The sequence below is a fragment of the Nicotiana tabacum genome, chromosome 1 (genome assembly GCF_000715075.1).
Source record: "Nicotiana tabacum cultivar K326 chromosome 1, ASM71507v2, whole genome shotgun sequence".
NCBI lineage: Eukaryota > Viridiplantae > Streptophyta > Magnoliopsida > Solanales > Solanaceae > Nicotiana > Nicotiana tabacum.
The window spans coordinates 56,940,617-56,946,616 of NC_134080.1; positions in this window are offsets into that span (position 1 = coordinate 56,940,617).

The following is a 6,000-nucleotide window of genomic DNA, read 5'->3' on the forward strand; positions in this document are numbered from 1 at the left end:
TAATGAAATCAGATAAGGGAACAATATAGGGAACAAATAGGGATTAGGTTATTTGGTCACAATACAAGTCAACTTTACAATTGTTAAACTGCTATATTGGCAACAGTACAACAACACTGTTGAAGTGTGTAGTGTACTGGACACTCCATTGCATCATCTTTGATGACCTCACACACACATATTATCCATATGAGGCAAGAAATTTCATTTACAAAGCCACCACCTCTCTCAAGAACAAAGCTGTTGCAACCCCAATGACTAGATCTAGAGATTGAAGATATCTTAAGTCCTTCGGTTTGCTGGGTCTTTATTATTTTGTTCGTCATTTGTAATCCTACACTATTTTCAAGAAGTGTCTTTGTAGGATAGATTTAAACCACTGTTTGATTTAGTTTCTTGACTAGAGTTAGTCAAGGTTTGTTGCTTTGTAATAAATAATTGCAAAGGGCTTACGATAGAGTTATTGTACGGAGTGAGAGATTAAAGTTTAATTCCTAGATTGCAATAGGTTGTAATCAGAAGTTTGCTCGGTTTAGTAGAGTTAAAATCCTACTAGAGTAAGTCGTGGTTTTTAGTCCCTTGAGCAAAGAATTTTTCACGTAAATATCTTGTGTTCTTTATTTACTGCCGATTTACCGTGGGAATAGATAGAGAACCTAGTTCCCTATACTGTTTGGTTTTACTGTCTGTTGCTTACTGTGAAAACTGGTAGAGAACCTAGTTCTCTATACAGTTTGGTTAACACCTAGAAAGGATCAACATGGTTACTCCACCAAACTTTGAAGTAGGACAATCAACTTACAGACCACCAAGATTCAATGACCAATACTATGGCTGGTGGAAGACGAGGATGCATGATTTTATCATGGCAGAAGATTCAGAGCTCTGGGATGTTATCTGTGATAAACCCTTCATCCCCAAGAAGACCATTGGTTAGGGATTAATTACAGTTCCAAAGACAAGGAATGAATATAATGATGCCGATCGGAAGTCCATCGAGAAAAACTTCAAGGCAAAGAAGATCCTCGTTTGTGGCATTATTTATGACCAAACGAGTACAACCGCATCTCAGTCTGTCAATCTGCCAAGGAGATCTAGGAGGCTCTCCAAATTTCACACGAGGGAACCACTCAAGTCAAGCAGTCAAAAATCGACATGCTTACCACTAAATATGAACTCTTCAAGATAAAAAGAGGATGAAACATGTATACTCGTTTTACTTCCATCATCAATGAGCTTCACTCCCTTGGAGAAATTATCCCAAAGAACAAACTGGTAAGTACAATACTCAGTGTGTTACCAGGTTCCTGGGAGAGCAAAGTTAATGCTATCATAGAAGCCAAGGATCTGCAAAAGTTAACCATTGATGAATTCATTGGAAATCTGAAAACCTATGAGATGAAAAAGAAGAAGGATCTTGAACGAAGTGAACCCAAAAAAGGAGAAGAACCTGGTCCTCAAGGCAGAAAATAGTGACTGAAGTGGTAATGATGCTGACATGGTCTATCTTACTCGGAGATTCCAAAAATGGTTCGTAAAAAGGGAGGAATCCCTGAGAAAGGCTACTCTAGGAGAAATACCAAAGTGTATGACCGTTGTCACAAATGCTAAAATTCGAGACATTTCATCAAAGAGTGTCCTCTTCACAAGCTGGAGCACAACAAACACAATGCGGACAAGGCTGTTAAGAGGAATCTAGTCCCGGACAGGAAGTTCAAGAGAAGAGATGCAGCTGATAATGTTGTAAAGCAAGCTCTGGCTGTTGGGGGAGATTTCTCTAGTGAATCTGAGGGTGATGATGAACAAGAAGACACATCCATGATGGCCGTTGAAAGCGCAGCTGCAGAGTATGACTCCATATTTACACTAATGGCAAAATCTGATGAGGATGAAGATAATGATGACGATGAGGTAAACTTTCTGGACATTCAAAGAAATTTGAAGTCTTATTCTAAAAAGAAGCTGGTATCTTTAGCTAATATTTTAATTGATGCTTACCACAACTTCATTAATGGTAAAAATATTTAACTGAGGAAATCAGAGAGTTAGAACAAGAGAGATGATCTGGTGGTTGTAGTAGTAGATTTGAAGCAAATAGTGGATGAAACAAAGAAAGAAAATATACTTTTAAAAAACTCAATGAAAAAATGTATGAACTCTTCTAAAGGAAAGAAAGTGGTAAATGAGGCGTACCTTAACTTGAAAATGAATTCAAAGATGTAAAATTGAGTCTTGTTGCTGAATTTAAAAACAAAAAATAGACAACTCCAAGAAGATTTAAGCAGGGTTAAAAATGATCTAGATAAATATCTGAAGTGGACATGGTCTTCTGATACAATCACTTCTATGTATAAAAGTAATGAGGAAAACATGCAAGGAATCAGGTTCCATCAGAAAAAAGCTCCATATAATCCACATAGCAAGTATGTTACTGTACTTGATAACTATCTTTGCTCACTGTGGTAAAACTGGTAATTTCAAAGATTCCTGTAAAGTAAAGTTTCAGTCACAACATAAAAACAAAGTTTTTGTTAAAAAGGTATCTACTACTAAGGAACCTGATTCTCTGAAAAAGAAATGTGTGATGCCTGCATGGACAAAAAGAAGTTTGATTCGCTCTTTCCCTCATTACAAGGGACCCAAACTTGTTTGGGTTCCTAAGTATAATCTTTTATTCTCTTGTGCGGGAAGTAGTGAAGGGAAGCAGTAAAAAATGGTACATGAATAGTGGCTGTTCTAAACACATGACTAGAAGAATGGATGATTTCCTTTCACTCAAGGATCTGCAAGGTGGGAGTGTTTTCTTTGGAAATGGCAAAAAGAGATATATTTTAAAAGTGACAAAGATTCACATGATAAGGATGATCAGGATGGAGATTATTCAAAGGTCCCTAGAGAGGTTATTGGTATGGAAAATGGGATGACTGTTCTAATGAGTCAAGTCAAGGAGACCAGTGAAGAAGATGTAGCAGAACCTCCAGCTGATTTGCAGGAACCTGATTCCTCCATCACAAAAACTGAAGCTGATAGAAAAGTTGTTGATGCTGTATTAGGCACTCCTGATGCAGAGCAAAGAAGTGGCATTTCATACTTCCATCTATTCTAATGATGGGTCACACCTGGAGGAACCTGGTCCCTTCACACCCTGAAACTCAGGTATCTAACTGGAACCGCATGATTTCACTTCCTCTTTAAAATGTGATCACTCCTTTGGACTCTGGTATTCAGTCTAGGTCCAAGGCAAGAAATATGTTTGCCTTCTCAGCCTTCTTGTCTCAAATTGAGCTAAAAATTATCAAGGAAGCATTGAAAGATGTTGTCTGGATTACTTTTATGCAAGAGAAACTTAATCAATTTTAGAGGAACAAAGTGTGGCACGTGGTTCCTCGGCCTTCAGATAGAAGAGTTACTAGAATCAGGTGGGTATTCAGAAATAAGCTTGATGAGTTTGGCAATACTACAAGAAATAAAGCCAGGCAGGTGGTTCAAGGGTATAATCAAGAAGAAAGAATTGACTATGATAAAACTTTTGCTCTAGTTGCAAAAATGCAAGCCATTAGAATTTTCATTACTTTTGCATCTCATATGGAATTCAAAACGTTCCAAATGGATATTAAGAGTGCATTTCTGAATGGATATTTGAAGGAGGAAGTTTTTACCAAAAAACCACCCGGTTTTGAGTGCAATGAATAGCCTGAACATGTCTTCAAGCTTGATAAGGCTTTATATGAATTGAAGTAGACCCCTCGTGCATGGTATGAAATATTGACCAGGTTGCTTCTAGAGAATGACTTCACTAGAGGAAAAATTGACAATACTCTATTTCTGAAGAAACAAGGAAGGAACCTATTGATTATGCAAGTCTATATCGATGACATCATTTTTGGTGCAACAAATGATTCCCTGTGTGAGGAGTTTGCAAAGCTTATGGGAAGCGAGTTTAAGGTGAGCATGATGGGGAATTGAATTTTTTCCTTGGGCTACAAGTAAAGCAAACCTCCAAAGGAACTCTGATAAGTCAACATAAGTACATTAATGAGCCTTTGAAAAGATTTGAGATGGAGAGTTCAAAAACCATTGATATTCCCATTGATACTGCCACTCATCTTGACATGGATGAACCTAGTTCCCCTATAAATGAAATCATGTATCGGGGTATCATTAGATCTCTTTTGTACCTAACAGCTAGCAGACCTAACATTACATTTAGTGTTGGGTTATGTGCTAGATTTCAACCAAGTCCTAAAGAATCTCATTTGAAAGATACCAAACGAATTCTGAGGTATCTCAAAGGAACGTAGGACCTGGTCCTCTATTATCCCTTAGGTGATAATTTTGACTTAATAGGGTACGCTGATGCTAATTTTGCTGGTTAACTGGTGGATAGAAAGAGTAAATATGGAATGGCACATTTTCTGGGGTCATGCTTGATTTTATGGGGTACAAAGAAACAAAACTATGTAGCCCTCTCTACTACAAAAACTGATATGTGGCGGCTGCTTTCTGTGGTGCCCAACTGCTGTGGATCAAGAAACAACTAGAAGACTTTGTTGTACTCTCTGATTATATACTACTTTTGTATGACAACACAAGTTCTCTTAATATGGAAAAGAACCCAGTTCAACAAAGAGGACAAAGCACATTAATGTGCGACATTATTTCCTGAGGGACAATGTTGAAAAAGGACTCATCTGTATAAAGTTTTGCAAAAACAGAGGACCAGGTAGCAGATATCTTCACTAAAGCACTCAACAAAAATCATCTTGAAAGAAATCGTTTGGAGTTTGGCTTGATTAAGCTAAACCGAGAACCTGATCCTTCGATGATTGACTATTAAAGGATGGTAAAATGAATTGCTAAAAAGTATTTTCTGGCAAATTCTTACTCAATTCTATACCGTTACATGTAAACACGCATGGAAACTACAGGACAAACAAATGACTAATGACATTGCAAATTTTTGGAAGGATGATGCTCATATTTTCAAAATTGTCAAGAAACCTGGTTCTTATGACTCAGGTTAGTAGTTCCTCTTACACTCATATGCATTTTGAACTGCTATTGTGCCACGTCATTAATTGCCTCAGCTTCTTGTCATACCTCTTAAACCTACCTCACTACCCATCCTTTTTTTCTCACCCCTTATTGTAACTGGTCTTTCTTTTCCCTCTAAATATCCTAAACCCTCTTTTTGTGTCTTCCCTCTCTCAAAATCAACCATGTCTTCACCACAATCTGAGTCTCCCAAAGCCATTAAAGACATATATGTTGTGTCTCCGTCTCATGAAGCACAACCATATAGATTGGAGTGTTGGTTCCTGATATGGTGGGTGGTGTGCTTGTGTTTGGTGTTTTTGAAACTCAATTTGCTCAGGGGTTTGATCTGAATATTTTGTCAGCATCAGGTAATGCTCCACCCTTTTCTATTGGTATCGCATTAATGGATATTGAGGGTGAGATAGATGGAATTTCTTTACCTATTGAATGCTATTAAAAGTTTAGTGGGAGTTTCTTTGACCAATGGTGTTGTTGCTGGTACTCAGGGGGAGAACGAAGGAATGGGGACTTGATGCCTCAAAATAACCAGGCACCGGTCAGTACTATATGGGAGACTAAAAAGGGACATGGTCCCTCTACCCAAGAGGAGTTCTTTGCTCCTACTTGGGATGAAACTCCAAGCTCTAATAGACAACCCCTGAATAGTGCTAACCGGTACCTCTTTTGCTCACCTTATTATAGTAACTTCGAATGTTGTGTACCTAGAGATGAAGTCTGTGTTGAAGGGATATTCTGGTGATCGTGAGGATGACCTAGATAATCTGTCTGTAGCCTAGTTTATTGCTGCTAGTAGTGGTGGGACAACCACAAAATAGTCAGTTCCTAAATGATAATCCCCTAGGCAGCAGAAAAGATTGCTCTTGACAGTGCATTGAAGGAGAATAAGGAGAAAAGAAAAGAGAAGTCTTGTGGAAAGTAGACTTGTTGATGAGGAGGATGTGC